The sequence below is a fragment of the Sus scrofa genome, chromosome 10 (assembly GCF_000003025.6).
Source record: "Sus scrofa isolate TJ Tabasco breed Duroc chromosome 10, Sscrofa11.1, whole genome shotgun sequence".
Lineage (NCBI taxonomy): Eukaryota > Metazoa > Chordata > Mammalia > Artiodactyla > Suidae > Sus > Sus scrofa.
This window is the reverse complement of record NC_010452.4, coordinates 66,280,709-66,303,267: the sequence shown is the minus strand read 5'-3', so window position 1 is coordinate 66,303,267 and position 22,559 is coordinate 66,280,709. Positions and strand designations below refer to the sequence as shown.

At 48.5% G+C, this 22,559-nt stretch overlaps 2 long non-coding RNA genes across 2 annotated transcripts; one reads left to right on the top strand and one right to left on the bottom strand.

Moving 5' to 3' along the window:
- Nucleotides 8,997-12,280, top strand: LOC110255729. The gene is made up of 3 exons (XR_002336440.1): nucleotides 8,997-10,412; nucleotides 10,912-11,014; nucleotides 11,343-12,280. It is a non-coding gene; the product is annotated as an uncharacterized LOC110255729 (long non-coding RNA).
- On the bottom strand, nucleotides 12,849-22,132 carry LOC110255728. The gene is made up of 3 exons (XR_002336439.1): nucleotides 22,050-22,132; nucleotides 21,235-21,289; nucleotides 12,849-13,366 (listed from the first exon to the last, which is right to left on the bottom strand). It is a non-coding gene; the product is annotated as an uncharacterized LOC110255728 (long non-coding RNA).

Below are 22,559 nucleotides of genomic sequence, written 5' to 3'. Positions count from 1 at the left end.
CTTGGGTGGGGGTCCAAGAGTCAGAGCAAGTGTTTAAGCTATGCCCGCATCCTCTGTGCGCTCAGCGCTGAAAGTGGGAAGGGCAGGAGCAGAAGCACAGAAGGCCTTCGGGACAGGCCTCCGTCCCAGGCTGCCATGCGGGGACATCACAGACGCCTGGTGGTCAGCTCGGGGCAGCCACCCCGCCCCTAGGTCAACCCTCAGCCCCGGCAGCAAGCACACATAGTGTATAAACAATGAACAGGCTGGCTGGCCAGTCCATGTGTAAGCAAAACATGTGGGTTTGATGGGGATGAGTTACAGCTCTGAGCCCCTAGCACAATCACAAATATCTTAGCGCAGAACGCCCCCGCTTTCTGGGTCCCTGTGTCCCGGGAGAGCAGCCTGTGTGGATCAAGGATGGGCTTCTGTCTTGTCTTCTAGAGATGAGCCAACTGACAGCATCCGTGAGACGGTGTTGACCTGAGTGTGCAGCTCACAGAGAAATGGTGATATGAGAGCAGCTGGAAGCTCACCTGGGTGACGCCTGTGACAGACAATGAACCCCGCCATCCCTCGGTGTCATGGCACAGGGAGGTCCCGCCGCCCAAGACCAGCTTCCACTCCATAAAGCAAAAATCTCCTTGCTCGCCCCATCCCCGTGGGTCTGTACGGGGCGGCTAATTTGGGAAATCGTCTCATCCCACGTGCTTTGCCGCTGCTGCTGGAGGACGTCGGACAAACTACTGTTAGAAGTTCAGATGACGGGCCTCTTCTGAGAACGACGGAATCATGTGACCACTGCCCTTGGGCTCTTCAAACACGAAGCGCTACAGAAGCATGAGCGGCGTGTTATTTGCTTCCACATTATCACGGAGGGCTGAGATCTTATATGTTGCTCCCTGAGAAAGGAGTTTAATATCTCTTGAGCTGGACATTCGAGCATTGACTAATTCCTCTTGTTCAATTATCTCTAAACATCAAAGGAGAACATTGCGACTGGAAAACCTTTAATTATGTTGATACTGAGGACTAAAAATATATATCCCGCCATGTAAACCTAGGGCTTGTTACGGAAGAATTACTTTTTTTTCTTAAAGAGAGAAGCATGGTTTTCTTTTTGTTCTTTTCTTATTTTAGGGCTGCACCTGTGGCACATGGAAGTTGCCAGGCTAGGGGCTGAGTCAGAGTTGCAGCGGCCTGCGCCACAGCCACAGCAACGTGGGATCCAAGCCGCATCTGTGACCTGGGCTGCAGCTCGAGGCCATGCTGGATCCTTCATCCACTGAGCAGGGCCAGGGATTGAACCCCTGTCCCCATGGATACGAGTTGTGTCCTCAGCCTGTTGAGCTGCAACTGGAACTCCTCTTCTTTCTTTTAAAAGTATTTTATTAAAAAAAAAATAAAGTCCAAGTAGTATCCCACTGTATCACTTTGAAGAGGCAAATTGTGCACAGACAGGAACTTCAGATAAATCTTTTTTCACTTTGAAATGAGCCGTTTTATTCAGCACCGCGCACAAAGAAAAGCCGACAGAGACGGCTTCTCAGCCCCGCAGATTGATCCGCGGATCTTTCCATATGGGAGACTAATGAATTGACATATATTTGCTCAATAAATATGTATTGAGGTTCTGCCACGCGCTTGGCTGAATTGACAGGGGACGAAACTGGGTCGTTGAAGCCTTAATCACCTCGCGATCTGGATGTCAGTGGAGAGGGGTCCCCATCCCCTGAGCCCTGGACTAGACGTGGACGTGCCAGGAAGGTGCAGGGCAGAAGCAGTCTTCCCAAGGAGCTTTGACTCAGGGCCATGCAGCTGCCAGGTGATCTCGTGGAGGGAAGAATCTTCCTGGCTCTCACGTTGGTGGCCTGCCTACGGATGACGCTGACCTAAGCCAAACGGGAGACACGCGCATGGACCGAACTGAGTATTTTTATGTGCACAGGGACTCTTGAGGCGGAGAATGAAGATCCGAAGAACATTTTAGGCCCCCGAACTTATGTCTTGCACACAAAGAATGAGCAACTGTGGGGCTGTGACAAGGCAGAGGGGCGGGGCCTGTCAACTGCGGGACAGGGACCAGGAGACAGAGGCGGGGGCAGGGATGGATGGGAGAGGGGGCTCGTGCAGTGGGCTGTTTGTGCCAGCCATGTTGGCATCTGTAGGAACATCCTGCTCCTCCTGGTCCAGGGAGGGCACCTTTTTCATGGGCAATTAGATGACTTGCTTTGGGTAGAAAGAAGAAGTTCCACGAGCTCTCTGGGCATCTGCTGCGTCTCCAGGGCCTTCAGCTCAAAATTTCAACCTGCCCACGTGGTGTCTGGGTTCTGAAATCTTTCCAACTGCAGAACCCTGAGCATCAGAACAACTGCAAAAGGGGCCGCAGGGAGAGAAGGTCTCATAGACATTCCTGAGGCTGGTCAGAGCCAGGGAGGGGCCCCGCATCCTGTGGCCTGTGTGCCTGGCTCTGAGGGCGGAGGCAGAGCTCAGGCAGGGTCCGGCCTGGGCAAGGCAGCCAAGAATGCTGCTGTGAGATCTCAGCCCAGCCTCCAGGCTCGTGGGATTTATGTCCCCAGAACAGACCTACATCCAGATGCTCGAAGGAAAGTCTGCTGCCCATTTACGGCGCAGTCAAAGCTTGACTTTGCAAGGCCCCTGAGTTTTAGATAACCAGCTATTTATTTGAAGTTGTATCCCTACGTCTGCTCTCTGATCTGCTCCACAAATATTTGGCCAGACAAAGAAATATAGTGCTTTACGGCGCATCTCAGCGCCCTGGAAGCCTTATTTATTTATTTTAGTTGATGCCCTTATTTATTTTAGTTGATGCCCTCATTCTGTACCTGCAGTGTGTTAGAAAGATTCCTTCTTACTGGGAAAGTGAAAAGGTTTTTTATTATTTTTTTCATAACTTTAAATTCACTTTGCTATGGTAAGAAGCAACGTATTACTCAAAAGCCATAAAGTTATTCTTTATTCTCTTTTAATTTTTAAAATTAAAGTACCGTTGATTTACAGTGTCGTGTCCATTTCTGCTCACAGCAAAGTGGCTCAGTCATACGTATCTTTTTCTCATACTTCCTTCCCTCGTGTTCTCTCCCAGGAGACTGGATATAGTTCCCTGTCCTATAAAATAGGATAAAATTATTCTTTGTGGTCGAAATATACTTACAAAACATTCCCCTCTTTATGTTCAAGCAAGTGATATTAGGTCCAAGGAGATCTCTTTTCAAAGTTTCACTCCAAGAACTGAGCTCTGTGGTTTTTTGGTTTGTGTCCGTTATCTGCCACGCGCTTCCAAAGCCTAAATCACAATTGCCATCAGCAAGTAATGGGAATTAACAAAAATAAGCAGTAAACTTTGCAATTTGACGGTTTGATTTTACTCATCTATTGGAAATAAATAACATAGACTTCCTAATAGGAGGGAAAACTCTGATTAAATCCTAGTAGGCAGTGGGGACAGCTTTCTGAGTTAAATAGGCAAGAAACGGTATTAGGATCATTGGTGTTCCCTGGTGGCTCAGGGGGTTAAGGATCTGGCATTGTCACTGCCATGGTTTGGTTCACTGCTGTGCCGTGGGTTCAGTCCCTGGCCCCAGAACTTCTTCATCCCCTGGGTGCAGCCAAAAAAAAAAAAAAAAAACATTGTGAGCTCTCTGTGAGTGAAGCCAGTCAAATGAATTACACTCTAAAAGCTTTTAACTCAAAAACTTTGAACTTGCATATCCGTTTCCCCAGATTCCCAAGCTTTTCTCACACTGGGGTTTGTAATTTGCCCTCCCAGGTCCTCCCCCAGCCCCAGCTTGGGTGGAATCCCTCTGGAGAGGAATTTATTTTTTCCTTACTTCATTCTCGCTTTAGGAAACAAGCCCCCAACAAAACACACAGGAAACAGACACCGTTTTATGGAGAACCAATGCCCATCTTTACTTGTGATCATTTTTCTGCTCTGTTTTTTTCTCCCTACCTGATGGTTCCCCCTCTGATTGTTTTGCTTTTAAATAATTGGGGACAGCACTTTGAGACAAGAGGCTGGATTGTGAGGGAGTTGGTCAGCGCAGGGGACAGAGCACGATGACAACATTTAAGTCACAGGATGGCCATTCAAGGGGGCGCGCAGAAGGACATGTCTCTGCAGAGCGGAAACGTTATTCTTAGATTTCCACTGGGAGGGAAGGTCGAGAGCGATCGACAGGGAGGCGTTCAGCACGCTAAGCGTTTTTGCTTTAAAACTGCTAACACACGTCCGTCCTTTCTCCTCCCTGCGATCTGGACCTTTTTTTCACACTCCTTTTTCTCCGAGTGTGAGTTTGGCTGTGTTTATGCATATCCATTGGGCACCTGTCGCAGGCCCCAGGGTTCTAAGGGCTGTATTAGGACCCACTCCCCTTATAAAAGCCATCCAAGCTTTCTGTCTGGGGGCGTCAATTAATTTAGTGAAGAGCAGTTTGCTGCTAACATTGTCCCTGGAACGGGGACAACTGTCATTGATTCTAACATTGTCCCTGGAACTGGGGTGTCATTTTCAGAGATTCACATCCTCTATGTGGGTTTGGAAACATCTGTTCAGACCAGAACACACCAGTGAAAGCTATATTTTGCTCCTCTCCACATGCAGCCAGATGGTCACATCTCTAGGCTCTGGGCTATCAAGTTTCACCTGTCGAATTTAGTTCATTTTCTTTTGCGTGTTTACTGAAACAGTGTAAGACAATAATTACTCCTAATACATTCTAAGTTCCTCAACATTAAAATTTTAAGCATGGGTGCATATGTGTGTTTCTACTTAGATGCTGTATGTTTCTGGGAAAACACACGCATTTTTAATTCCCTGGTGGCTCAGCAGGGTAAGGATCTGGCGTTGTCAGTGCTGTGACTTGGGTCCCTGTCATGGCCCAGGTTCTGTCCCTGGGCGCAGAACTTCTGCATGCCGTGGGCGCGGCCAAAAAACAAGGCAAAAAACCCCATGTGTATGAACCACATTATTTTAAAAAAGGAGATTAAACACTTCCTTTGAGGGGATTTTTAAAATCCAAAGTAAATTCCATCAGTGATCCAGCCTCAAGAAAGAAAATCACTGGGTCTTGTCATGAAATTATCAGTCAACTCAACAAAAGAAAACATACTTCATCATGGAAACACACAATGTGTTTCTCAGAGATCACTCTTTTGAGAAAAATGACAGAGATATTCAAACGAGCAGAAAAAAGTCAATTTCCAGATAATTTTGCTTCAGAAAGGATACTTCATGATGCTTTAGATCAGTGAGCTTCAAATGTTTTTCCACAGTCATACCCTGTCATTTGGCAAACTGCAACCTCTCAGTCCTTATTAAGCTGACAAATACAATTTTCCCTCATAAATTTAAAGAGTTGCAAGTGATGCGAACTCCACTGTAATATGGACAAATAAAAATGAAACCATTGGGAGTTCCCATTGGGCCACAGTGGAAACGAATCCGACCAGCATCCATGAGGATGCAGGTTCAATCCCTGGCGTTGCTCCGTGGGTCAGGGATCTGGCATTGCCGTGAGCTGTGGTGTAGGTCACAGACACAGCTTGGATCCTGCATGGCTGTGGCTGTGGCGTTGGTCAGCTGTAGCTCTGATTCGACCCCTAGCCTGAGAACTTCCATATGCCACGGGTGTGGCCCTAAAAACAAGCAAAAAAAAAAAAAAACAAAAAACCCCATCAAATCATGCCTTTAAATGTGGTCAGTGATTTGGTGCTGACAGTCAACTGTTGAAAGAAAATCCACAGAGAAGCAATTAACTTAGGAGGTTGCACATTATTTCTTTTCTCTTTGAACCTGCAGTCCAATTTCATTCTTCCGTAGAATTTTATCTTAATATAATCTTTTCTCGAACATTTTTCTTGTTTCATAATTCCTTCTGTGGAGAAAATACATCAATTAAAAATAAAATACTTTCATTTTTCCTACCCACTTCCAAATGCTCGCATTTTCCATACTGAATTAGAATTCTAATTCATACATGTACAAGACTGATTGAAGTAACATAAATAATATTCCATGATTTTACAGTTGTCAACTAATTTGTGCACAAGTTTTAAAGCTGCCACCTGGTAGCCATGGAACTTATGAGTCCACATAAGAGATAAGCCTAGGGTAGGGCAAGATTCAAGCGTGGCTTGAGCAGGAGTCTGGCTCCAGTTCTTTGTGTTTCTCTGGGGTTTGCCTAACCCCACGGTTCATCTTTGTCATGTTGGTTTCCCTCATGGTGATGAAATGGCTGCCAAATTCCCAATAGTTGCATTTGCATCCCGTACTATTTCCAGAGGAAAAGAAAGAACGTCTCTCCTTGAGGTCCTATAAGGTGCCGGAGAACCAGAGCCTGCCCAGGAGATGGAATGATGCTAATCATTGCTGGTCAAATGCCACAGCCAGTCCTCCAGCCAGAAATCTACACGCTGTTCACTCTGCTGCCATGTAGGAGTTTCATGAGGTTAAAGCACATGCCAAATCTTAATTTTTAACTTAAAAATGTGGGAAAGCTGAGGCGGCATAGCTTTAACATGCTAATAGCAGGCTGCAAGGACAGATGCTTTCTGTCTTTTGAGCTCAGGGTTGCAAGGCCGTAGAGTCTATAACAAAGCCTGACAAGCAGCAGATTCTGCAGGATCAGTAGTTGAAACAAGCAATAAAGAACATCAGCCACGTGGCAGGCAACAGCTTTGTATGAGCCAAGAACACCGTCTCTGGAAGACTTGTTGACGATGGCTCTCAGCCTGTTGGGAGCTGTGGCCCAAGAGACACAGAGCATCGGTCACTCGGCCCCGTGGTCCATGTCAACCTACTGATCCCTCTCCCCACCACTCATCTCCCACCTCCCCCCACCACGTCCTCTCTCCATCTTATTTTCCTGGAGTGACGGGAATTGGAACTTCCTCTTCTGCAATCGAAGGAAGTGATTGCATGTTTGGGACAGGCCACCCATGGCCAAGAAATTCTATTTCTGTCTCCCTTCATTCATCGGAGGAAACATGAACAGCTGTGAAACCTCGTCAGCATTTTCCGGGACATCACAACAAATTAGTGTCCGTTGATGAGGTCATGTGGATTACTTCTGTTTTGTAAATAAATTCTCGAAATATTTATGTTAATAGAAATGCATAGCTTGAGAGCGCATCCGTGATGGAGCAATCTCTGGGACTCGTTGCATCGTAAGCAATACATGTCTCTCCCATCTTGATTTTAAACGTTGAGCTTTTGGTTTTAAAGAAGAAACACGGAAAGTTTGGAAAATACTGGAAGAGAAAGCAACCCGTTGTTCAGATGCGTGGGAAAGAGAGACCCAAAGTAGAATTCTTCATCTTTGGATCACCCCCGAGGAAATTTGATTGTGAGCAAGGACATAGTTGATTGCAAAAGTGAAGCTTAACTTGGTGTGAGGATATGACACTGAAGTTACATTTATAACATATTTTAACTAGCATATCCGTTCCCAAGGATGTTGACTTTTTTTAAAAAAATTAATTTTTGCGTTATTCTATAAATCAAGTTCAGTTTTCATCGCTGAATTCTGAGCAACCAGTTTGGTCCAGTTTGTCCCACATTATGGTATTTACAGCCGGGCCTTCTGCTTGGAGAAGGCCCCTCCCCAAGGGCCCTGTGCTTCTGCAGAGCAGCTGCCTGATGCTCTAAGGCTGATGCTCCTCGGCTTGGCTGGGTCTCCACGCCCGCAGCCTCTGCACACCTGCAGCCTCTGCACACCTGCAGGAGGTGGAGGAAGTCGGAGCCCAGCGCCTGGCAAGTTCGAGCCTCAGCCCTGAGAGCTCTGTGCCCCTGCCCTCATCCCCAGGTCTGGAGTGATGGGCGTGGTCCCGGGCAGGGTCTCGGGGCTGGCTGGGCACAGCTCACATCCGAGTGGGGGCCGCCAGGACAAACGCTCTGTTCATCTGTCGATGGACATTGAGGTTGTTCCTGTGCCTTGGCTCTTGGGAACAGTGCTGCTGTGAACACGGGGGATGCATGGATCCTTTCGAATTGTAGTTTTGTCCAGATGGATGCCCAGGAGTGGGACTGCCGGATCATAACGGCAGCTCTGTTTTTCGTTTTCTAAGGAAATTCACCCTGTTTCCATAGTGGTTGTACCAACATACATTCCCACCAACAGTGCAGGGGGGTTCCCTTTTCTCCACAGCCTCTGCAGCACGTGCTATTTGTAGACTTTTATTTTAGTTCATTTATTTTTTTTCTTTTATGGTCACACCTGCGGCATATGGACGTTTGGCCGATGGGCTAAAGGTTGAGCTGCAGAGCTGTGGCTGAGGCCCACACCACAACTTCGGAGACACCGGATCCTTATTTGCAGACTTTTTGATGGCGGTCTTATTTGTAGACGTTTCTGAGAGGGGAGGTGGTACCTCGTTGTAGTTTTGACTTTCATTTCTCTGATAATTAGTGAGGCCTGTTGACCTCAGTATGTCTTTAAAGGACTATTTTGGATCCTGGGCTCCACGAGAATAATACTGGGACTGCTTTGCCCAAGTTCATGACCCAGCCGCGAGGGGCCTGCTGGCACATGCTAGAACCTGTTGAGCGAGGGTGCGGAAGGCATCGAGACGGACCCGTGCTCTGGCCAGTGCAGGTCATCAGGCCTCCTGGCCTGACGAGGGTTCGGGGTCTGCAGCTCACTCAGGAGTACGTTTGAGTAGCAGGTGGAATGGCAGGAGGGGTGGAGAACTCTCCTTTACGGAAGCGTGTGAATCCTTCAGGCGTCTGTCGTGGGTTTTCTTCAAAAGCCTCTGCTTTCTTTGGTCTAAAGTGCAGCTGCCCGAGTGATTCAATGCAGTGGTTCTGTATAGCGCGGGAGCGATAGCTACTCGCTTGTGATGGAGGATAATGGGAGAAAGAGAATGTAGACGCGTGTGTGACGGGGTCACCTCGCTGTGCAGGAGGAAATCGACAGAACACTGTCAACCAGCTCTCATGGGAGAAATACAAATCGTCTGAAAAATTCAGTGGTTCTGTGGAAAACGCTGAGGACCAAGCTGAAAAAGGCAAGTTTACTAGTAATACGGAGATCACCACGTCCTGCTCTTTTCCCTCAGTGTTTTCTAGGGGTATTTTTTCAGGACACGTTGTGACCATTACCCCAAATCGTGGCAACAGCCTTGAGGATGGACTAAGCCCTCCTCCCCCATTCTGCACCGAGCCGCCGGACTCACCCTCCTTAAAGGAGACTTTCTTCCGTCTCCTCTTCCCATCAGGAGGGTCTGCCCCGTGGGCGCCACTCCCAGGAAGCTCTCCTGGATGACAGCAGCTCTCTGGGCCCTTAATCAGAAACCCACGCCACACAGCCTTGCCTTGTCCCCACATTCAATCCCATTGCTTCCCTGAACGATACACTCTTGGAAAACAAACGCCAATATTCTGTTTCTGCAGGATCACTGATAGAAACGGCAAACAAACAACGTACCGAACCAAACAAGCAGAAAAAGAGGTATTCCTTAAGCATTTGGTGTGACCCTTGAAACGATACTTAATCAGTCTTTGCCTGATAGGCTCGGTAACTGAAACCTAAATTCAGTAACTTGGAGACCAAAATTAAAGACAGACAAAAGAGACATGTCAGTTTTACAGTCTTGGTGGGGATTTTTATAGCTACGTCTATCATGAGCTATGGCCTCAGAAGAGCAGGGCATTTAGGGCTAGAGATGAGCTACCAGTCAGGCTGAGAGACAAGTTTTGTCCCATCACATGAGGCTATCAAACAGCTGTCAGTAAATCAGAGACAGCTCTCGATCTGTCATTCACAGCAAAGACTGAAAAATGTTCTCTCCGATTTTCACAGGCCAGGATCTAGTGATTAAAACGATGGCATTTAACTCTTCGGAAATCTTTTTTTCTAGTAGTGAGTAATGTTCAAAGTGGCATTAACTAAAATCTCGTTTTCACAGGGTCGGAGCTGCCTCCTGCTCCGAGCAGAACAATGCCTTCTACGATTTTAAAAGTTTCACTTGAAAACATTAGGGTGGCTTCAGAAATGGACCACACGTGCGTTTAAGCTTGAAAGTGCATCCGAAGGGGTTTAGCTGCGTGTTTCGGAACAGGAAGGGTGGGGGTGGGAGGGGGAGGCTAGGAGGGGAAGCCTGGGAGGGAAGATGGGCCACATCCTTTCATCTGATCAAGTTTGTCAGGGTGGGTGGGTTTTATGCACCAGCAAGGACCTCTCGGCACAATCAGCTGAGCTGGTGAGTCCCGCCGACGCCGCAGGCAGCTGGGTCAGCAGATTGAGCTCTGCTGCTCTGTCTGCACTAATCCCGTTTGGTGGCAAGGATTTGCTTTCGCCCCGACTTCGGGATGGGGAGAGTCCACGACTGTGGTCCCGATCCTTAGATGCGGGAAGTGTGTGACTCCTGGGCTGTGGGCAGAGGCACCTGAGTCTCCCCACATCTTCAGGAAGGTGAGTGGGGGTGGCTGTGAGCCTGGGGCTCGCTGCATTTGTATTAGGTTTGCTTCTGTTGAATGGAACGTGCAGGCCGTCCCTCATGTGGCGGTTTTGGCCGCCACACCCAGAGCACACAGAGCAGTTGTGTCAGTTGTTAAGGCCAGCTGCCCTTGGTGTGTAATTCACAAACCCCCACATTATTTTTCTGCGGTGAAGGTCCTTGGCGGGGAACTTTATTATTCAAGGAACACTTTGCGCGTGAACAGTCTCGATGATGCTCCAGGTCTCCGCACAGACCCGCCCGGGCAGGGACCCCCGCCAAGGGGGGGATGTGATCATCCCTCGACGTTACAGATGAAGAGACTGAGCTTGGAGCTGTTCATGCACAAATCGCAGCAGACACTTCTGAACACCGACTATATTCCAGGCTCTGTTCTGCTCGCTCATGTAGCCAACTAATTTCATCCTCAGTGACACCTGGGAGACAAGGTCTACCACTATCTCCATTTTACAGGTGAACCAGTGAGGCACAGAGAAGTTGAGCACCTTGGGCAATGTCACACAGCTCACGACGGAACCTGGTTCTTCTTCAGCATCCCTGATGTTAAGCTGAACAGGTCTGCTCCTGATGCTGAATTACTCTTGTCTGTTTACACATCTGCCTGCTTTACAGAGTTCAGGCTGCTTTATTTGTTTCATCCACATCTTTAAAAATCCTGGTGCCCACACCATGTCCTGGCACAAAGCTGGTGTTCGTTATATGTTTGCTCGGCTCTGCAGGAAGATGAAGGGTGCTCCAGGCTTCGGAGCCATAAGTATTCATGCTGCCATTTGAAATCAGACTTTTGACTCTTACTTTGAAATGTGGTTTCACGGTTTACTTTTTGCCAAAAAATAGGTCAACTTGTTTTCTGAATGATACATTCTTTGTTTTTTCAATTCCAGCTCTGAGTATGGATCAGATTGCTAGAATGTTCAAGACTAGCCAAGACATGGGAGCCGCCTAAGTGTCCACCGACCGATGAATGGATAAAGATGTGGTACCTCTACAATGGGGCATTACACAACCATAATGAGAATGGAATTTTGCCATTTGCAAGACAAATGCTGCATGTTACCACTTATATGTGGAATCTAAACGATACAACCAACTAGTGACTAGACCAAAATAGAAATAGAACGTCAGACATAGAGAACAAACTAGCGTTACCCATGGAGGGGGAGGGGGGAGAGAGGTACAAACTATTAGGTATAAAATAAATAAGCAGCAAGGATGCGTGGCACAGGAATGCAGCCAATATTTTATAATAACTATAGATGGAGTATGATTATCTTTACAATTGTGAACCAAAAACGTATAACATTGTAACTCAACTCTACCTCTGTTTTCAAAAGATTAACCTGAACACACACATTCCCCTGGCTCCCTAGCCCTTCCTTTGCCGGGTCGCCTGCGGAAGGACAGAGTCCCCTCCCCCTGCCCATCCCCCTCCCAGCATCCAGCTCACATCCTGGAGCTTCTGAGCCCCAAAGCACTTGTGGGTCACTAGCCCCCTTTAGGGATCTATTCATGCTTTAAAATTTCTCTCGACATGTTATTACACTGTTCCTATTATTCAGTTGACTTAAACATGTATTGGTGAGAATGGAACTAAGCAAAAGCTCTTAAAATCCAGAAGTTGCTTCACTTTGCATTTCCATTTCTCTCCCTCGCGTTCTTTCCTTTCACTGATGTTTCCAATGCTCGCCACAGCTCTCCCCATCCCTAAGGGATACACAGAGGAAAACCCCAGGAAGAGAGGATGGAGGTTTAAATAGGACACGCTCAAGCAGGACTCGTCATCAGGGGAAATTTTCTTTGAGGGACCCTAGGTACCTTGCTCGGCTTGGTTCTCCTTTCTTTCTCAGCAGACTGCTCCCAGGTGGGCTGGGTCCTCTGCACAGAGTCCACGGCACGTGTCTCCACCCTCCTGCGACCTCTTTCGACTACCCAGAGACCCGGGGGCTTACTTGGTCCAGAGGGCACTGGTCCTGCCTCCAGGCATCAGGTGGGGGGCGGGGAGCAGCGCGAGGGTGAGTCACGGTCACGGTCCTGCTCCCTTGAGGCATGCCTTCCTCTCCTGGCCTGGGTGCCGGGGTGCTGGATTGCTGCCCTCAGATGTGCAAGCCTCGTGGTTCACAGCCATCGCTGGACACTCTTGCCTAACGGGGGCCCCATGGCAGCTGCCCCGAAGGCCGCTCCAGCTTGGCTCACACCCTCTGTGGGCACCTGCCCTCCCCGTGTCCTGATCCATTCACCCCCCCCCCGCCACCCCCCCCCACCCCGCCACCCTCACCCGCCACCCCGCACCCCACCCCGCCACCCCACCACCCCGGTCTCTTCCAGTCAGGACATTGTCTTCTGTCTTTCTTTAATCTATTTTTTATCTTTAAATTGAAGTATAGTTGATTTACAATGTCGTGTTAATTTCTGCTTACGGCAAAGTGACTCAGTGATACACTCACACATATGTATTCTTTTAGAATTCTTTTTCATTATGGTTTATCTCAGGATACTGAATACTGGGTCAGAGATGTCCGCTCAGTGCTTGTCTCTTGCAGAAATGCCTCTGCGCCAGCCACCTGCTGGGCCTGCAGCCCCTTATTCTAGAAGGTGACGTGCACTCAGGGTCACAGGGGCCTGCTGGCTCCCACTCCCTCCAGCACCTGCTGACATAGTTTTAGGAGCGCTGTCTCCCTGCACCCTCTTATACCAGCCATCAAAACTAAATGAATTATGCCAACAAAAGATATTCCTTCTGCCAGTGAATCGGCGGAGATTGAAAAGCTCTGGGAAGCAGGCGGCCGCAGTCGTGGTTTGTAGGGTGTAAGTCGTCACGATGGTTTCGGGGGGCGATGTGGCGGCTCAGACACAACATCTCAGCAAGATGGGCCCTTTGCTTGCTCAGGTCCACTTCCTGGAACTCCTCCTACAGAAATAACAGGCCAAGTCCACAGACTTGGAAAAGTAGGGGTGGTCATTACAGAAAAGGCGAAAGAGAACAAAAAACCATGACGGGTTGTGACCGGGAGACTGGCCAGATAAACCCTGTTACCTGCACGCAGCGAGCTGTCAGCACCTGGAGGGGTCAGCTAGTCCCCGCCTGCACTGACAGACACGAAATAACATCCAGAGCACAGCGGTGCTTGGTGAAAGGAGGTGATCAGTCTTGGGTGTCGAGTCCCACTTCTGCGAGCAAAACCACACACACCACACACACACACACACACACACACACACACAGCAGGGACGGCGTGGGGAAAGCCAGAAGCCAGGGTGCAGGTAGACAGGAACTGTTCCCACCGGGGAATTATTGGTGGTTTCACTTGTTCTTGTCTATCTTGATCGATTTCATGTTTTTACCAAAGATTACTTTTATTTTTGCATTGCCACTGTACCATTGAGGTTCCTCAATGCCAGCCTCCAGTCGAACTTTCACGAACTTTCATGAACCCCCTGAGGCAGAGGCATCGCCGAGATCCCGTCCTCTAAGAGGCAAAGGAAACGGGAGCAGTTTTCCAGGTCCATGAAACGAGTGGCCCTTGCAGGTGCACTTTGACCTGGCTATCTTGTCTAACCACAAATTATTCTTCAGAATAAAAAAATGGGACGATAGTCTGTGTGTGTGTGTGTGTGTGTGTGTGTGTGCGTGTGCGTGTGTGTGTGTGTAAGAGTATTCTCTGACCTGCATGAGTATCGGGTAGTACTTAACCTCTCTATTTAATGTGGAAAACCAACACGTGCAGAATGAAGTAAAGGGTTTTACTGTGTTTTTGGCTTTTTGGTTTTCCCTCCTGTTGGCAGTCCGGCACGTTTCACAGCTGATTTTCTGGTTATTAAAGATACCTTCAAACGGCAGGTCTTTTCTTCCGAGGAATGATGGGCTGAGCGCTGCTTTTCTGCTCCACTGGGAACATGCGCACAGAAATGTCCTTTCCTAATTGCCCAGGAACGCAGTAAAGAGAAGACTTGCCACCCTGAAGACCGGTGCCCTGAGCAGGTGTGGGGCCGCGGGTCCGGGAGGCAGGCGAGGCTGTGCTGAAGGGTCGGTGGTCCTCGGTTCCTGTGCGATGCCTCGATGGAAACCGATCCGCCGCACAGAGCCCCACATCAGAGCCTCGCTGTGAGAACCAGGCACCTACTGCATTTCCCAGGACACGGAAAACACTGGCCGATGCAGGAAAAAGGGGCTTCCTGCCATTCATGAGCCTTCCACCCCTCCTGAAAGAAAAACTCGGCGTGTGTGGGCACACGCACACACAGATGCGCACAAATACAATCTCTTCCTCTTCCCTGCAATCAGAAGCCCTCCCCCCCCACCCCGCATCAGGCTGGAAACGCAGTCGCAGAGATTCTTAAGGAGGGAGCTGGGATTTAAAACAAGGTCCACCTCCTGCCACCTCCTCCGGGGAGCCATCCCTGTGAAGAGCACAGGATGACCTGAAAACGCGGTTAAAACAGGGGCAACATGCCTGGGATGTGGTCCCGAGGGAGGGTGTGGGGACGGTGCAGAGGGTGGTACATGCGGATGCTCGGGGTGGGGGTGGGGCACCCGGCCAGACTGACAACCACCCGAGGGCAGAGCCCGCCTGGGGTCCCATCCGCCGCCCCTTCCTAGCCTCAGATGGCCATGGAATTCCTGAGACCTCACAGTCCTGAGGGACCCTCGCCCAGAGACTGGCCACTTGAAAACTTGCTGTGTCCTGTGAGAAGGAGCCCCAGGTTTCCATGTGCTTCCCGCTAAACTGCAAGATTTAAATCTCTAGACACTAGGAGTTCCCTCTGTGGCACAGTGGGTTAAGGATTTGTGGCGTCCAGCTGTGCATAGGTTGTGGCTGCAGCTCAGATGCAATCCCCGGCCCGAGAGCTTCCATATGGCATGGCCAGAACCCCCCCCCCCAACCCCGGCCAAAGAAACCAAAACAAAACACAGGCACTATATCAAATCTAAACTAATCTAATCTAAATCTATGGAATTAATGTGTATAAATAAATATTTACTTAGATATTTCATATAGTTAAATACAGAAAGTGATTAAAAATGTAAGCAAATAATAAAGACCTTAAAAATAGACAAGAAATTAAGGAGAAAAAATTGAATTTTTTGACATGAGAAATAAAGAGCCAAAGCTAAAAAACAAAGTTCAGTTTAATTCAATCTTAATTGTGAAGAGACAACAATGAACTGGAAAAGAAATCTGCTCCAATATTACAAATTGGAGTAAGAGGAAAAAAAGGGAACGGGGCAAAGAAAATTCAAGGGCCCAATGATGAGAGAGGGTCCTGCAATTTATCCATCAGAATTCCGGAAGAAAGGCCCCGAGGACTGAGTCTGTGAGGCTTTCCTGGGTTTCTTGAAAGACACCAAAGCTCGAGTTCAAAAGTCCAGGATCAGGCAGGATAAAGAAATCCACAGCTGAACCCTCCAGACGAAATTTCAAACAAAGAGGAGTTCCCGTGGTGGCTCACGGGTCACACATCTGACGAGTATCCATGAGGACACAGGTTCAATCCCTGGCCTCGCTCAGTGGGTTAAGGATCGGGCGTTGCCATGAGCTGTGGTGTAGGTCGCAGACGCAGCTGGAATCCCTTGCGTTGCTGTGGCTGTGGTGGAGGCTGGCAGCTGCAGCTCTGATTCAACCCCTAGCCCAGGAATTTCCATGTGCCACGGGCGTGGCTCTTCAAAGCAAAAAATAAAAATAAAATAAATAAGGAAATTTCAAACAAAGAGAAGTTCCTGAAACCTCTCACCAAGCAAAGCCAGGTTCCCTTCAGAGGAATGACAGTCAGACTAGTGTTATTAACCAGCCGCAAAGATGGAAAGCTGAAACAGATTAAAGTTATTTCATATTTGCAGAAAAAAATAACAACAATCAAGCCAGTTGTATCCTCAGTAAAATTATTTTTCAATGATGAGTGTAAAAGACAAAAGCAAAGCACTTGTCACAAACTGAACCTAAACGAAGGAAACTTTTGATTTCTAGCATTTTAAAAGTTTAACTTAAAATACTGGACCAAAAGGTTACAGACAGACATTGTTCCCAAACCTTGGTCTTGTACTAGAAGAGGGAAAAGACACTGACTACACTTCCATTTCCTTATGAAAACCATATAAGAACATCAAAATGACAGAAATAGGGCTTACACATTAAACGTGGTAATTTTGAAATGGTGTGAGAATAAAACCTCAACAGATTCGAAAGAATTCAAGAAAGAGGAAAAGTGAAGAAAGAAGTGTGGTTTGAGTGGGAAAAACACAACAGCACAAGATGAGAGGGAAGTGACGTCCTGGCAGAGCCTCTCCCCCGAAGATGTGGGGTCCGCCTCTCTGTCCTCACGGCCCTGGGGGCCTGGGCAGGGCCGACGCGGCTCTGTCCTCCTCTCCTCCGGCTCCCAGGTGCCCGTGGATCTATCAGGATTTGGGAGTCGGCAGGAAAAGGGGGCGGCAGGGGAGACCGTGGCCTCTTCCTGAGGCCTCGGCCCCGCTCCCTGGAGTCGCCCGTGCTCCTCGGCTCGCATCCTGTCCCCTGGGCTCCGTCTCCCTCAGCTCCGTGAGAGGATGAGAGGCACCACGAGTCAGGGAAGCAGTGGACAAGGATGCTGAGCGCACCAGTTAGCCCTCTCCAGGGCATCAAGCAACACCAGCGGGCCCGACTTCCTAATTCAAATGTACGTATTTCAGCTGGTGTAGACACTCTGAGTTCACCGCCATTTACAAGAGACACATCGAAATTATGAGAATTTAGAAAACTTGGGCACTAAAATCTTTGCAATGGATATATATACGTATATATAAACATTTATATATATACATATATATAAACGTTTATATATACACATGTATCTATATACTGCTAGATACATATATGTGTACATACATACATATGTGTGTATATGCGTGTATTCTGGTTTTTTGCATTTACTTTAAATGCACACACAAACGCACCCTCCAGACGGGATATTTAATAAAAGAAAGCTAGAGTAATACTATCTCACCGGACAGAAGAAGCTCAGAGGCAGAAAAGCATCCTAAAGATAGACAGTAATTGTTGTGTATCTGAAATGCTTCCCTTTCCCAAGGAAATTATAACTAAACTTAGGTATACATCCAACAACAAAGTCGTGAGAGAAAACACTGCCAAAGCTACAGGGAGAAATTGACAGGTTTTCACATTATATTAGGGGATTTTTAAAACAGGAGAGGTGGGCTCTGCTTTCTAGCTGTGCAGTATTTGGCTGTTACTTAAGCTGTCTACAATTCTTGATGGCAAAACGGTACAATAACACCATACAGGCTTCCTAATGCTGTACTAAATAAACAGCACGGATAATGTACTTAGCAAAGGATCCAGTCGGAAGGAAATGTGCCATAAAATTAAATACTATTCAGATGATGATGATGTTCGGATGAAGGTGGCAGCGAGATACAGCAACGTTAGAGAAGAAGAATTCTAATCGTGTTGTGTAATAACACACAGGAGACACAAACTCTGGAAGGAGGGTTTCTGGGGTTGGAATCTCGTTCTAAGCAGGCAATAATTGCCTTTTCATTTTAGGTTGCTGCTATGACCACACCAAAGTAAATAAATAAATAAAGGCAATGATGAAAAACAAACAAAAAGCTATTTGATGGCAGAGGTTATTGCTCTACTTGCCTTGGAGGCAGCAAAACCTATTGCAAAAAAACAAAATGTATGTGTCTGGAGAAGCATACGAATTCTCCAAATTCTTCACATTTTGTCTTTAAATGTTAAAGTACTTGCTGCTCTGAAATCCTACTTTTTTTTTTTTCCTTTTCCTGCCTGAAGACTGGGTTGCAGTGCAACTCCCCCCCTTGCTGCTAACTCAGGACCCTAAAGTTTTTAGGTCGATGTGGAAATGTATCAAAGATGGGAAAACCTGAAGCACGGCACCGTGTCGGCCAAGATAGAACTCACCCTCCCTGCCGGCACTGCCTCTGGGGTCACAAATGTGCTCGCTGATGTATCGTGGAAACATTCACTCTGGCCACTGGCTTCCAGACTGTCGTGTCAGCAGATTATCCCACACTGATTCCTTCGGTTCCAGCTGTGATCCTGCTGACTACCCCACTTGCTTTAAACATCTGGGCATGACAACTGGGCTCAAAATGAGCTCAGCCCATCCTTGGTTCAGCGACATGCACTCTCCTGCCTGAGGGACTCGTAGCATCACTGCCACTTAACGTCAGGTTGTTTCTAAGTACCTTTGAGAAACTTGAGTTCCACCGAAAACACTGCCTCACCCCTGAGGTTTGTCGGCGAATAGCCCTACTGCTATACAAACAGAAGGTGGTTAAACAAGCATTTTTTTTCTAAAAGGCATATTTGGTGACTCTAAAACAGAGCCATAAAAAATTGCACAATCTAAAAGAAGGAACAGTTTGTTTTGCCCTGTTTATTGCCAGTTAAATGCCAGAAGACTTTTAAAGTAACAGCAACCGGTATAAAGGAGGAAAAAAATCAAATAAAAATGTGATGACCCGAAGATAAACCTTTTGCTCTCTCCCCTTCCAGAGTTTTGCAAAACTTTCTACACCTTTTGCACTGGAAACTACATGTAATGTTTTACTCTGCAAATGCCAGCAAGGCCTCATATAAAATTATAGCTGGAGGAATAAGAGATGCTGTAAACCCAAGCAGGAAAACCGAACATTTCTGTGCGGAGTTCCATAACTGACGCTACATTCACTTCCATAAAGCAGAGTGTCTTCTGAGAGGAGGAGAGTGGGATCGAATGTGTGCCCTTTTCCCCTAGAACAAAGCCCTTCAAACAGTGGTGTTCTGGGTGGTTCTGGTTTGGAGCGTTGCCTCTTTCATCCTGCTTCTCGTTGGACCCTTTCCAGGGGGCGTCAGCCATGCCTGCATCTACTCATCTCGGGGTCCAAGAAGACCCTGATTTAATTGGTCTGGGTGCCTCCTAGATTTGTCCTTCTGGAAGCTTCCAGATCTCCCCAGAGGATTCCAAAGGGAAGCCAAGGCTGGGAACCACAGTTTAAAGCAAGGCCAGCTGCCACGGATGGGAAGGGAGGTGGAATCATCACAGCACAGCATAGCACATCGGCGGGAACATCTCGGGGGAGCATCTCCCAGACGCCGCCTGCAGCCTGCCCGAGGGTGCCCAGCCTTCGTCCTGTGGTCCTGCTCCGATCAGCTCCCAACCAGCCTGACCACCAGCCCCGGGTTCCACTCTCCCGACCAACCCGAGTCCGCCCGGAGTGAGCAGAGTCCTTGTGATTTGGGAAGAGGAGAAAGAAACATCCTGGTTTCCACCTTCATCCCCAACTGCAAGCCTGAGCGACCCCTGAGAGTCTGCGTTAGTCTCCAGATGCCAGCCGGGGGGTCTCTTTAGCTCGTGGAGTTTCCGATTTCTGTTTGTTTCTGTGCACTCATTGACCACTTTCCCCCTCCCCACGATTTTGCATTGCTTGTGTCCCGTGGGGCTGACCAGTGGAAAGGACAGACCGTGTGTGTGTGTGTGTGTGTGTGTGTGTGTGTCTGTGTTGCCGAGGGGCAGTTGAAAGGAGGGGAGAGGGGTTGGGAAGGGCTGCAGGGCTCCGGGGTGGCGAGCCGGAGGGGCTGGGCGCGTGCGCTGGCACAGGGTTGGAAGCTGATGCATATTTATGATTAACGCGGAGACTCATCTTAAACATGGTTCTTAGCATCCAGCGGAGCTGGGAAAATCAAACTGACTGGAGATGGAAAATATTCTTAGCTGAAACCTAGCGGAATACAAAATGTGTCCCTGATCCCGCTAGAAAACTGTCGTGTGCAAACTAGAAATGAACTTGGCACAGGAAGAACCGATGCCTTTGGTAGAGAAGCATCACCGATACGTAAGAAGAGGTGCTGTTGGCCGGCCAGCTCGGAGCGTATCACTTGTCAGTGATCCCTGACGCTAACCCAGATTAGGACAGCGATGGTAGGCCTTATAACAGCAATAACCACGATGGAATTTTCTAGGCTGTACCGAATCATCACGATTGCTCATTCACTCAACCCTCACGAATTCTGCCAACAAGTATTTGCTACCTGGCCTCTAGGTGTCATTTGCTGTGATAAGGGTTACGGATGTGACAATAAGAACAGATCCGGTTGTGTCCTCGGGGAGTTTAGGGACTGGTGGCGGACAGGCGTTCAACAAGTAAAAACCTGTGTTACTGGAAAGTGTGGTAAACTCTGCGAAGAAAGAGGACAGGAGCAATGAGCCCGTTTATTCCAACGTCCAACTTTGATCTGAGTGACCCGAGCACACTCTTGAAGGTGACATTTAAGCTGAGTCGAGAACGGTGGTGGGGCGGTTTTGGTTAGGGACAGAAGGAGGTCCTGCTATGCGGAGAGGATTCTGTGCCGTGTGCACGCCGGCACAGATATTCGATACAGCAGGCGTTCACACAGACGCCCTGCTGCCCTCACACGGGGGCCCAGCCCAGGAGCTGGAGGCCACTCCCCACCCCAAGCGCATCCTCCCCCCAACCAAGATGGGGCAAACCAGCTGGTCCAAGGACCAGGACTTCTAACTCCACAGTGAAGCCTGAGCATCCAGGCAGATGGCCAGTCCTGGGATCTGGAAGGGCTGGTGAAGTCATTCCAGAACATTCACCTGTGCTCGTGTAAGCCAGCTTGCCCCAAGGCCCGCTAAGTCTGGATGGCCCCCTACTCTTCTGGGGTGAGGGGGGAACATGATGGAGTTGGCGGGGGGAGGGTCGGGCAGGGGGGCATCCAGAGGACAGGTTCCTTCCTTGGGGCGCCCGTGGCTGGCAGCAGGCTCTGCTCTCACCTGAGAAAGTGATGCAGCTGCAGCTTCAGATGCTCTTGTGCTTCTGAACAGGAGTCTGGGGAGAGACAGGCGAGTCATGATTTCAAGGGAGATAAGTTGACTCTTTCTCTGCAAACAGCCCTTCCGCTCATGACGACAAATACCAGAAATGTCTCTCCCTGGTCATTGAGCCATTTTGCTGTAATTTCTTTCCAAAAGTATTCTGAAAACTGTGTGTCTATTCTTCAAAGGCTTTTGAACTGTGCTGTTTTCCCACAAAGCAAAGTTCCTATCATTCCAAGAACCCTGAAATCTGTTATTTAATACGAAGATTGCTATTCCTTTGACCCCGGGGAGGGCTGGATGTATCACAGTCTAACTGAACTCCCAGGAGTTCCCATCATGGCACAGCGGAAACACATCTGACTAGTTTCCATGAGGATGCGAGTTCGATCCCTGACCTCGCTCAGTGGGTTAAGGATCCGCTGTTGCCATGAGCTGTGCTGTAGGTCACAGACACAGCTCAGATCCTGCATTGTCATGGCTGTGGTGTAGGCCAGCAGCCATATCTCTGCTTCGACCTCTTGCCTGGAAACTTTCATATGCTGAGGGTGGGGCCCTAAAAAACCCCCAAAAAACTGAACTCCCAGTTCTCTGGGTCACTTCAGCCACTTTGTTTTATTTTTCTTGTCCCTTTCAATAGCTTCAGTCTTCATCCAACTGCTGAATCCTTCTCACCCTGAATCTCTAATAATCCACCAGCTGTGAATGCCCCCCCCGCCGCCAATTTCCTCTTCTCCCCGAGCCCTTCTTGGTAAATTAATCCCTAAACTTACCTTTGTCTCCTTGTCCATGGCCAACCCTAGGTCCTGTCTGCTTGGAATTCCTTCAAAATATGCAGGCGTTTCCACTTTTGCTGCGTCCAACCCAGGCTAGATTACATGGCTGGTTTTAAGGCCAGAGCAGACACGTCTCCAAAACTGCCTTCAGACCCACCCACCCCACAGCCCTGTCCCCTTCCTGCCCCCGAGCCTGGAACGCCTGTGTTTCAGAAGGCTGACCACTGGCACCCGTTCCTTTGGAGAATTAATTCGATCCTGGGTCAGTTCTCATCAGATAAGATCACATTTTAATCAGGGAGAGAAAGTGGCTTGAACAGAAAAAAAAGAAAAAGAAAAAAGGCCTTGATGGAAACTGCGGCGTGCGAACGAGTCTCAGGCTAAAGCTCTGGTTTACACATGAAAGAACGTTCTCAGATTCGGGGTAACAGCGGACATGCCTGAAGGCGCGGGGCAGAGAACTGGAGTTGAAGGCCCTCCCGCTGGCGTGGGCCCCGGCCCGGCAGC